This window comes from Oryctolagus cuniculus, chromosome 1 (genome assembly GCF_964237555.1).
Source record: "Oryctolagus cuniculus chromosome 1, mOryCun1.1, whole genome shotgun sequence".
NCBI classification, from domain to species: Eukaryota; Metazoa; Chordata; class Mammalia; order Lagomorpha; family Leporidae; genus Oryctolagus; species Oryctolagus cuniculus.
Window position 1 is genome coordinate 74,116,108 of NC_091432.1, and position 12,602 is coordinate 74,128,709.

Genomic DNA, 12,602 nt, shown 5'->3' on the forward strand with positions numbered 1-12,602 from the left:
GTTTCCCTCTATCTCTCTCTCTCTTTAAATATTTACTCATGTATTTGAAAGGTAGAGTTACAGAGAGAGAGAGATCATCCATCTGTTGGTTCACTCTCCAAATGGCCACAACAGCTGGAGCTGGGCCCATCTGAAGCCAAGAGCCAGGAGCTTCTGGGTCTTCCCCGTGGGTACAAGGGCCCAAGTACTTGAGCCATCTTCTATTTCTTTCCCAGGCTCATTAGCAGAGAGTTGTATCAGAAATGGAGCAACCAGGACTTGAAACAGTGCCCATATGGGATGCCAGCAATGCAGGCAGTAGCTTTACCTGCTATGCCACAGTGCTGTCTTCTATAAATATATTTTGCAAAACCCAATCTTTCAGAATGTTTACAGCCCTGTTGGGTCCATTCACATGCTCCAGGTTTAGAACTCAGCTCTGGAAAGACGTCTTGGTACCTAGGTAGCATAGGAGCACAGTTCCACTAAATTAGAGCACTGCATAATGCAGTCTAGTGCTGCCATGCTTTATCAGTCCCTTACGGACAAGAAAATCATACCATGCCTGCTGACCATCTACTAGTGGTTATCTTCGGTTTTCTTTTATGAGCAGAACTTGCATCCAGCTTTCTTTCAGATTCATTAATGTGTGCTACAAAGAAAAGAAAATCAGTGCTGGAGCCAGAGTGGTGTAGTGAGTTAAGCTGCCATTGAGATGCCAGCATCCCATATCAGAGTGCCAGTTCCAGTCCTGGCTACTTTGCTTCCTGCTAATGCACCTGGGAAGGCATCAGAAGATGGCCCAGGTACTTGGGCCTCTGCCACACACATGAGAGTTCCTAGCTCCTAGCTTCAGCCTGGTCCCACCCTGTTTGCTGTAGCCATTTGGTGAGTGACCCAGTGAAAGGAAGATCGATCTCTGTCTTCCTCCACCCTGCCCTTGCTCTTTAAATAAATGAATATATAAATCTCAAAAGAAGAAAATCAGCATCGTACACTTTATCCTTTTTAGATTTTTGTAGTACTAATTATGCAAAGAACTTATTTGTCCCAAAGTTTATCCTCCAAGGGGGGTAACATGTTTTCTAGATAGAATAATCTTTATTTCCTTTTGTACAGGTCCCCATTCAGAAACTCACTTAGAACTCTGCTTGGGCAGTGTCCTCTTCTGTGAAATTTTACACAGGTACAGAAAGATGATGAAAAAATTGTCTTTCCTCATAGTGGAGGAGAATGACGTGTAAAACAAATATTCCAAATAATTCCAGATGGGATAAAAACCACTCCAACAAAATTTTGGTGGCTACATTCATTAAAGGAAGACTAAGTGCCATGTAAACTATAAAATTTTCTCAATACCTGTCTGGCCCTTATCTTGCTAGAGAAACTTCAGGGCTAAGTACAGTCTTATCTTACTTTATCTCCAGTTATATTTTCCCTAGTATATAAAACAAGATTACACCTAACATAGGCCTGTGATAGAAGAAACTAGAATTGTTCACTGTTATTTACTTATTTGAAAGGCAAAGTTACAAAGAGAAAGAGAGACAGAGAGAGAGAAAGAGAGAGTGCTCTTCTATAAGCTGGTTCACTCCCCCTGCTTTCCCACGTGCATTAGCAGGGAATTGGATCGGAAGTGGAGCAGCTAGGACTTGAATTGGCACCCATACTGGATGCTGGCATCCCAGGCAGCAGTTTTACCCACTATACCTCAACGCTGACCCCCACTATTACTATTAAAGTACAAAACAGAGAGGGAATTTGTTGATCCAATGGATTAATGTTTTGAGTATTTAATATATGCCAAGGGCTTTTACATTCTTAATTTAAGTTTTAAATAAACTTTCTGCATGGAGAGTGACAGAATCCATAGTGCACTTGCCCCAGGCAACACAGTTATAGCTAACACTTGAATGATTACTATAAGCAAAGGCACTACATGCATTTACAGGCATTTCATTCACATTTCTCATTTAATCTTTCTAATAAATCCAGAAGATTCAATTTATATTGCCATTCCTAGTTTGTCTAGAAAACTGAAACTTATAAGAGCTTAGAAAATTTGCCCAACAGTATTGCAAAGATGGGACTTTGAGCCCTGGCTGATTTGACACCATTCCAATGTACTTCTAAGCTTCCAGCACTAATCATGCAGCATCACCATCAGTTATGAAATAATGTGACTGTCCATGGCAGGGAGTCAGTGAGGGAGATATTGAGGGTGAGTCACTGCACTGCTTCTGAAAGATGTGATACCTTCCCTTGCAAACAAGTTTCTTGGGGTGAAATCAGGTTGGAAAGACAAGAGAGGGAGAAGAAGGTGGAGGTGGTGTAGTTGGGCCTGTTTAGGAACTGATTACAGCTGAGCCTCTGGCCCTTTTCCCTGCCAGCTGACTCAGAGCCGGTAGATGGGCCATAGCCCAGGCAGGTTGATTTCATGGACTGTGTACTTCAAAGGATCTGATTCCTGGCACTGCTATGCACTGTGCTTTTCAGAGGGCATAGCCTTGTGTCGGGGAGGGAACAGGATGGTCTCCATGAGATGTTTGTGAAAGCTGGAGGCAATGTTTGCTCTGAATCCAAATATATTGGTATGCAGCTTGTTCTGAGTTTGGCAGTAAAAACCACATGGCTAGTCCTAGTTAAGGCTGAAAATTGAGTATTTAAACCATAAGTATCCTGCAGAACAACAATGGTTAGACATGGGCCTTAGAGTCAGATAGACCTGGTTTCCAGTATTGGATTCACGATTCAACTGTGTATAAGTTACTAGGCCTCAGTTTTCTCATGTGTAAAATGGGCATTGCAGTAATGCTTACTTTACATGTTTATTTTGAGTATTAAAGAAAAATGAGTACAAGGCATATACCATAGTACCTAGGACATAATAACACTCTTGAAATGTTAGTCATTATTCAATGAAAACTCCTATTTTATAAGAGAATCTCAGAGCTTAAACAGAATGAATTAATTGGTTCATTATTTCACTTATCAGACATTCAAAAGGCATTTATCACTGTGTTGGGTGGGAGGGATAGAGAAAACAACTTTTGTTCAGCAACTAAAATGAGCTGATTTCTAAGAAAATTATTTTCTCCTTTAATATTCACAGTTGCCCTATAAAGTATTTTTCCCATGTTATAGCTGAGGTCACAGACTGGGAAGGGTTTAGTAACATGCCTAAGATCATATAGTCAGCACGGTCCTACTTCAAAGACTGTGAAAAAGGGTGCCTTTAACCTACTGGCCCAAGTTACTCAGCAGGCAGCCACGTGCCCCGGTACCAAAGTGCTGTTGTCAGGCTTTATACTAGGTGCTTGGTAGCACAGGGCAGGAAGGGCAAACTCTGGGGGTGGAGTGAAGGTAGTTTCCTTCACAGGAATAAATGCTGGTAGGATGGCTTCTGGTGGGAATGAGGTAGGGGACTTTTGTTGGTGGAGGAGTTATGGGAGCTTTTCCTGGGTTTCCCAAAGTCACACTAAAAGATTGGAGGAAGGTTTTTCTTGCCTTTTGGATCTAGCAATACAATTGCAGCAAATTTTAGCTAGCAAAGGAACTGTCTCCAGAGAGATCAGACAGTGTTGCTTATTTGAGGTGAAAAGGTGGAAGTTATATATAAATGATATCTGTCTGCATCATAATCATGTGGACTTCCTTGGGCTTTGGAACTGAACCTCATATTAATAATAGCAATTAGTTTTTACTACATGATGATTGGTATTTATCACTGCTGTGTTCATAGGCTAGAACTCTTAGCTGGATAAAGATAGAAAGACTTTTTCTAAGTCACAAATCTCAAATTATGTGTACTTAATTTGAGTATATACCCCAAATATATATGTATCACTTTGCAAATTATACACAGACACTATTGTACTAATACAGGACATGCTTTATGAAGTATATAAAAAATGAAGTTGAAATAAACTATTTTATCTCAGGGAAAATATGTACTTTTGTACCTGATCATTAATAGTGGATATAAATTAATATTTCAGGAAGACTTTGTAATAGTTTTAGATTCTTTTTGGTCAATTTGTCAAATTTGATTCAACAATCTGTATTTAACTTACAATGTGACTAATAAAGCACTCACACTAGGCCAGCGCCACGGCTCAATAGGCTAATCCTCTGCCTACGGCGTCGGCACACCGGGTTCTAGCCCTGGTCGGGGCGCCGAATTCTGTCCCGGTTGCTCCTCTTCCAGTCTAGCTCTCTGCTGTGGCCCAGGAAGGCAGTGGAGGATGGCCCAAGTGCTAGGGCCCTGCACCCGCATGGGCAACCAGGAGGAGCACCTGGCTCCTGGCTTCGGATCAGTGCGGTGCGCCGGCCGCAGCAGCCATTGAGGGGTGAACCAACGGAAAAAGGAAGCCTTTGTCTCTCTCTCTCACTGTCCACTCTGCCTGTCAAACAAACAAACCTCACACTAAGTAGAAGTGTAGTTCTGCGGGTTTTTTTTCTTGTCCTTATATGTATCATCTTCAACTCACAAGGTGTTCTCAGCAATCTTTTTAAACCAATTGTTCACTTTGTGCAATTTAACTTAGTGAAAATTAGATTCAAAAATCTTTAAATCCCTTTTTAAACTGCAGTATGTTGCCAAATGCTGAAAGAGCCTCCATTTATGCTTTACCTGACATGAGCACCCAAAGGGACCATGTAGGGATGTCATCTTAATGGAGCTTATGACTGTTGTTTTATCAAATAGCAAACATAAGTGGACATTACAAGCATTCTAGCCACACCTCAATGGATTGACTTGCATACCTCTAGAATGAGCACACTTCATTTTGGCAATCAGTAGTGTAAGGAACAGGACCTGTGGCCATAATGTGAGAATAACTAACCCTATCTTGAGCAATGTTTGGCTCAGATTCATTTATGAATGATAAATGGAAAGAGTAAAACAAGGTTTTTCGAGAAATCAGAAGATCTGAGTGTATCTGAACACTTAAGAGTGTGGAATTTCTGTACAAAGTCAGAAGCTACATTTGGCAGGTGCCTCAATGAAATACTTCCCAGTTTTTATTTATTTATTTATTTTTTTTTAGATAAATTGCCCATAGATTTAATCCCAGCCCTGCTATTGACTAGCAATACCACTTGGGGGAAAGCAACAACCTCTTGGAATATATTGCTTGTCTCTGACATGAAGATGATTAATATTTTACCTCACTGAGTAAAGCCTCACTGGCTTTACCGAGTGCAAGAGATATGGAGATAAACTCTTTACAAGCATCCATTTAATCTTCAACACGTTAGTGAGTAGAGGCTAGTTGGTTCACGCATCTGTTTTCTTTTTGCTCCTGAGCACACAGAGAAACTTCATCTCCTGGTTCCTCTCACATTTAGGTACCATCACATTACAGGGTTCTAGCGATGGAAATAGTGGTAAAAATGATCACCACTGTCTCCAGGTCCACAGAACTGTTCCTTGTAATTCTTCATGCTCTCTTTCTTCCCTCATCAGAGGATTAAACAGAATTATTGGTGTGAGAAAGTTCTCTCTTCCCGTCCCTACCACCAACCTGTACTGCACTCTGATGTGAGCCACATTTTACTGTGTCAAATCATTGAGATGTGTGGGATTGCTTGGTACATCATTTAGTGTACTCTAATTCCACAAGATTTGATCAGAACACAGTGAGGGGAGAAATAAATCATTTATAATTTCTGTCACATAATGTCCCATTAAGCCTTACTAACTTAAGAAAGATGTAAAATACTTTTATGAGATAACTTAGGAGCAAGCGTCTGTAAAAGTCCTTCAAGTAAAGTGTGAAAAATGTCAAGAATCAATTTGGAGCAGGTGTTATGGCACAGCAGGTCAAGCCACTGCTTGGGATACCCGCATCCCAAATCAGAGTGTCTGGTTCAAGTCCTGGCTACTCTGTGCTTCCAATTCAGCTTCACGCTAATGCACATGGGAGGCAGCAGATGGCCCAACTACCTGGGCTCCTGCGACCCATGTTGGGGACCCAGAAGATGTGCCGGGCTCCTGGCTTTTTTGTGGCTTATTTCCAGCTATTGCAGACATTTGGGCAGTGAACCAGTAGATGAAAGATCTCTGTCACTCTGTCTTTCAAATTAATTACTAAAAAAAAAAGGAGTATCAGCATAGCCTCTCAAAAACATTTGCCTCTATCATCCTTATCATGATCTTCCCCTCAGTGCTAAGTTTTTGAAACATTCAGGAGCTGGACAATGGTTTTGAAGATGTGATAAATACTCATGGAGCTATGTAACAAAAAGGAAGAAAATAAGTGTTGTGTTAAGACAGACTGACCTTCAGTCTGGGCACAGCAACCACCTAGCTATATATGATCCCACTCTTAGGAGTCATAGTAAAATGAATATGGTAGGGGCTGGCACTGTGGCATAGTGGGTAAAGCCACCACCTGCAGTGCCAGTATCCCATATGGGCACTGGTTCGAGTCCTGGCTGCTCCACTTCCAAACCAGATCTCTGCTATGGCCTGGGAAAGTGGTTAAAGATGGTCCAGGTCCTTGGGCCCCTGCATGCACGTGGGAGACCAGGAAGAAGCTCTGGGCTCCTGCCTTCGACCTGGTCCAGCCCTAGCTATTGTGGCCATTTGGGGAGTGAACCAAAGGATAGAAGATCTCTTTCTCTCTCTCTGTGTATCTCTTCCTCTATCTTTAATTTTGCATTTCAAATAAATAAAAAATCTTTAGAAAGGAAAGGAAAAAGATAAGACAGAAGAGACTTTGCAGTCTTTATCTCACAAATTGGCAGTTGATTTTTTAAGAAACCAGGTGCTAGCACAAGAACTGGTATTAGGATGTGCTGCTGTTACTGACAACTACTACACTATCAGAAAATAATACTGAAGGTTTTACAACCAGGGTGTTCCCCAGATCAGGACAAGGGTGACGCAGCACTAGACTGAGACAGCTTCATTTTGCCAGGCCTTTGTGCTATTCTTGAGGCGATATCCTGTCCATGGAGAATTGCAGTTGGGAGAAAGACCACCTAGGAGGAAAGCACTTTTGAACAGCATGTTTTACAGCATCTCCTGTGTTCATTTGTTCTTTCTTTTTGCTTTTTTACTCAATGGAACCTTGCTGAAGAACCAGTCATGTACCAGGACTATACTGATCACTGAAAATGAGAGAAATATATCCTCAGTCAGGTTTTGAGGGAACTCTGTGACAATCATGTTAGGCTTCACAGCTTAGAGGTCCAGATATGTTCTCTGGAGGAAAAGGGCACAAGCTACCATCTATGGTGGGGAAAGTATGAGCTTTGGCATCAGAGGGATCAGCATTCCAATCAGGGTACAACTCACTTCCTGTGTGAACTTGAGCAAATCTCTCACATCTCTAAACCCCTATTCTCTCATCTGTTAAGTAAGAATGACACACTTTCCGTGAAAGGTGATTATGAAGATTCAATGGGGTCAGTGATATGATGTGCCTGGCCCTTAATGGAGAGCCCCCTTCTCATGAAAATGCTGTCCCTCTGCCTCTGCAACTTCTCCATTCCACTCCGGGTTACACTGTTATCTTTTGTGGTTTCTTTTCTTCCTTTAAACCTGACCTGAATTTACATTAAAACCTGGTCTCATACCCATAATAATGATAATAAAATAAGTGGAGAAGTGGGTGTGATACACAGTGTACTTTCCCCTAGCTAGGAAGCCATCCTCCCACTCTTCTTCCCACACAACCATTACTGTGTTAAACACAAATTACCAGGTCTCAATGGCTAGGAATCCTTCATTGTCCATATCATGTGTTTCTGGCTTTCCAAGATTTTTCCATCTGAAAGAGTGTATTTGATATGAGGCACTACTTCCACATTTGTTCTTTTTTTTTTTTTTTTTTTTTTTTTTTTTAAGATTTACTTATATATTTGAAAGGCAGACTTACAGAGAGAGGAGGAGAGACAGGGGGAGAGAGAGAGAGACCTTCCATCTGCTGGTTCACTCCCCAATGGCCATGACAGTGGGGCTGAGCCAGGCTGAAGCCAAGAACCCAGAACTCCACCCAGGCCCCCAAATGGGTAGCAGGGGCTCATGCACTTGGGCCATCATCTACTGCTTTCCAGGTACTTGAGCAGGGAGATGGATCAAAAGCATAACAGCCAGGATTTGAACTGACACTTGCATATGTGAGCCAGCATTGGAAGCTGTGGCTTAACCTACGGCACCACAATGCCAGCCTCCACATTTGCTTTTATTCTTCAGTAACTGATCTGATTATTCAGAGGAAAAACAGATCATGTAAGCAAGTTGACTCTAAAGGAATTCTGAGTATTTCATTCTTGGGCCCTTGAAGCAGCAGGACAAAAGTCCTTTGTCTTCTCCTGCTTAGGACGGTGTTGGTTCCTTGTGTATATTTGAAACTGGCTGTAAACAGAAAGTAATTTATTTACTTAATTCTATACTCATTAATTAACTCAATAGGCATTTATTGAGCAACAAATATGTGCCAGGTCTGTGCTAGATCTTGGAGATGATGTACAAGTGAGAAATATAGATTAGACTCCTACCCTCATGAAACTTACATTCCACCAAGGTAGACAGCAAGACCTGAGTTGGAGAAGTTAATTTTAGAGAAATTAAGGGCTATAAAATGAGAGTGAGAAGGCTGGCAGAAGTCAAATTAAGTAGGGTTTTGTCAGCTAGGACTCCGGATTTTACTGTAGTCACAATTCATTCAGACTTCAACAAACACTGATTGAATGTGTAAATGTTTCAGGCACTGTTCTAAACACTGAACATGCATCAGTAACAAACATAAAAATCTCTTCCTCTTGACAGTTATATTCTAGTGAGTGACAGAGGCGATGAACAAAGTAAATAACTTAAATAGATGTTTTGTTGTTGTTGTTGTTGTTGTTTGGATAGGCAGAGTGGACAGTGAGAGAGAGACAGAGAGAAAGGTCTTCCTTTTGCCATTGGTTCACCCTCCAATGGCCGCCGTGGCCGGTGTACCGCTCTGATCTGAAGGCAGGAGCCAGGTGCTTATCCTGGTCTCCCATGGGGTGTAGGCCCAAGCACTTGGGCCATCCTCCACTGCACTCCCGGGCCACAGCAGAGAGCTGGCCTGGAAGAGGGGCAACCGGGACAGAATCCAGCGCCCCGACCGGGACTAGAACCTGGTGTGCTGGCGCCACAAGGCGGAGGATTAGCTATTGAGCCATGGCGCTGGCTAAATAGATGGTATTTTTGATAACACTAAAGAGAACAAAATATAAAAAAAGCAGTTAAGAAGTACAGGGTTATAAATTTAGGTGAGAGTAGCCAGATAAGGACTTACTTTAAAATTACATTTTAGTAAAGATTTGAAGTGTCCATGTCTATGTCCAGAGGCAGAACCAGGCCATTCCGATGTTTAGAAGTCAGAAATGGAGGCCAGCATTGTGGTGCAGTGGGTAAAGCTGCCACCTGCAATGTTGGTATACAATATGGGCACCAGTACATGTCCCAGCTGCTCCACTTCCAATCCAGGTCCCTGCTTAATTGCCTGGGAAAACAGCAGAAGATGGCTCAAGTGTTTAGGCTCCCACCACCCACGTGGGAGACCTGGATGAAGTTCTTGGCCTCTGGCTTCATCCTGGCCCAGCCCTGGCCATTGCGGCCATCTGGGGAGTGAACCAGGATATGGAAGATCTCTCTCTCTCTCTCTCTCTCTCTCTGTAACTCTGACTTTCAAATAAATAAATCAGTCTCAAAAAAAAAAAAAAAAAAAAGGAGAAAGAAGTATCTGGAAAAGTAAGAGAAAAATCAGCCATTTGCCCTGAAAGAAACTTTTTCTATATTTTGGTTTTTTTGGGGGTTATGCTTAGGAACTTTTCACCTATATCATGGCAGATACTCTCCTATGTAATTTCTTAGGATTTATATCATCTTTGGAACTGGCGCTGTGGCATAGTGGGTTAAACCACTGCCTGCAATGCCAACATCCTTATGAGCCCTGGTTCGAGTGCTGGCTGGTCCCCTTCTGATCCGGCTCCCTGCTAATGTACCTGGGAAAGCAGGGTAGTATGGTCCAAGTCCTTGGGCCCTTAGCATCCACGTGGGAAACCCAGAAGAAGCTACTGGCTTTGGTCTGGTCCAGCTCCAGACATTGCAGCCATTTGTGGGGTGAACCAGTGGATGGAAGATCTCTCTGTCACTCCCTCACTTTCCTTCTGTAACCCTGCCTTTCAAGTAAAATAAATGAGTCTTTAAAAAAAAATTTATATAATTCTATCTTCCACTTTTAGAAATGTAATACACCTAGAATTGAATTTTTGTAGTTTTTCCTTTTTTAGCATATAGACATCTTGTGTGTCAGAGTCCCAATTTATTTTTTATTTTTAACTGATAAACAAAAATTGTGCATATTTATGGGGTACCAGATGATGTTTCAAGCCATATATATACATTGTGTAATATTCAAGTTAGGATAATCATATCTATTGCCTCAAAGATTCATCATTTCTGTAAGGTGAAAATACCCAAAATCTTATTCTAGCTTTGTTTTAGAAAGATATACAGTACATTATCATTATCTACAGTCACCCTACTGACTGTGCAATAAAACACAAGTTTCTTTCTCCCATCTAACTATAACTTGGTATTCATTAATCAAACTTCCCACGCTTCCTTTCCTCCTGAGTCTCTAGTAGCTACCATTCTAACCTCAACTTCAGTGAGAGTAACCTTTTCAGAGTTCACCTGTGAGTGAGATTATAGCATATAGATATCTAGTGACCCAACTCCACTTATTATTTTATTCTGAAATGCCACTTTTCTTTTTCTTTCTTTCTTTTTTTTTTTTTTTTTTTTTTTGGACAGGCAAGAGTTAGACAGTGAGAGAGAGAGAGACAGAGAAAGGTCTTCCTTCCGTTGGTTCACCCCTCAGATGGCCACCACAGCCAGTGCGCTGCGCCCATCTGAAGTCAGGAGCCAGGTGCTTCCTCCTGGTCTCCCATGCGGGTGCAGGGCCGAAGCACTTGGGCCATCCTTCGCTGCACTCCTGGGCCACAGTAGAGAGCTGGACTGGAAGAGGGGCAACTGGGACAGAATTTGATGCCCCAACCGGGACTAGAACCCAGGTTGCCGGCGCCGCAGGCAGAGGATTAGCCAAGTGAGCGCGGCGCTGGCCAATGCCACTTTTCTTATAAGTGCCACATGAGCATATGGTAGGTCAACTTTGTATTCCATTTTCTATTTTCTTTTAAAGAATTAATTAATTAATTAATTAATTTTTTCTGAAAAGCAGAGACAGACAAAAGTAGATCTCCCATCTGCTATTTCACTCCAGAAGTGCGTGCAATAGCAGGGCCAGCCCAAAGCCAGGATCGTGGAACTGGGTCTGGGTCTGGGTCTCTCACATGGGTAGCAGGAACCCAAGTACTTGAGTGTCACCTGCTGCCTCCCACAGTGCACATCAGCAGGAAGTTGGAATGAGAGGCAAACCCAGGACTCATACCCAGACACTGTGACTCTCCCACGCCTGTCTTACCACTGTACAAAATGCCTACCCCTGTTCTGTTTTCTATTTTTGTACCATTACCATACTGACTTATTTACTATGGCTTTATAATAAGTCTTGATTTTGGATACATCAATTTCTTCTATCTTTTTTTTTTTTTTCAAAAACATCTTTGCAATTCTTGGCCCTTTCCATTTTCTGCATTTCACTTTCTAATTCTAATAATTTATTTCATTCTACTATGTATCTGTAGATTCTGATAGATTTTATGTATGCCTTCATAACATCTATAAATCATGTCATTTTATATCTTCTTCTTCACTCTGAAATATGAAATGCCTCCTTTTTTCTCTTATTACAAATACTTCAAAAAAGTTAGTAGGAAATGGAATTTTAAAAAATTTTAAATGGAATTTTAAAAATGGATTTTTTCGTAAACACGTTTTCATGAGCTTTTTGAAGCCTCTTGTATGTTTAAATTTCATAAAGTTTTTGCTCAAAAATAAACATCACTTAATCTTATTTTTCCAAAAACTCTTTGAAGCATTCTTTTGCATTTTGAAAATAGTGATTAAGGGTGAGTATTTGGCCCAGTAGTTAAAATGCTGCTTGGGATGAATACATCCCATATCAGAGTGCCTGGATTCAAGTCCTGGTCCCCTTTTTGGTCCAGCTTCCTGTTAATATGCACTCTGGGAGACAACAGATGATGACTCAAGTCCCTGCCACTCACATGGGAGACCTGGACTGACTTATGGGTTCCTGGCCTTGGCCAGGCCTGGCTATGACTGTTGTGGGCATTCAGGGAGTGAACCAGCAGATGGTGAGATGGAAGATCTTTCTGTCTCTCTCTGCCTTTCAAGTAAAATGAAAAGAAGTAATTTAAAATAGAAACTCTTCTCTTTTAAAAAATTAACTCTTTTATTTATGTGGAATTTATTTTGGTATGAGTATGAGGTGAGGGCCCATGCTAATTCTTTTCCAGATGGATATTACGATTTTTACACATATTAAGTAACTTCAATAAGTTATTTCTATTCTTATTTACTTTTTCATACTTTGAAAATCACTAATGTGATGCCAAAGGAAAATTTTGTTAAGGTTTCTATTAGGATAGTTTAAATTATAAGTTCTATTTCTGATGTTGAACCTTCCTATCAGCAGAGACTGCTTTTCTAA

General features: G+C 41.3%; 1 protein-coding gene and 1 long non-coding RNA gene across 2 annotated transcripts in view; one reads left to right on the top strand and one right to left on the bottom strand.

Moving 5' to 3' along the window:
* Positions 1 to 12,602, bottom strand: part of RAB30 (RAB30, member RAS oncogene family) — a 141,912-nt gene that overhangs the window by 119,743 nt on the left and 9,567 nt on the right. The window lies entirely within an intron of this gene.
* The window catches only part of LOC138850148 (uncharacterized), a 53,442-nt gene that overhangs the window by 22,537 nt on the left and 18,303 nt on the right, over positions 1 to 12,602 (top strand). The window lies entirely within an intron of this gene.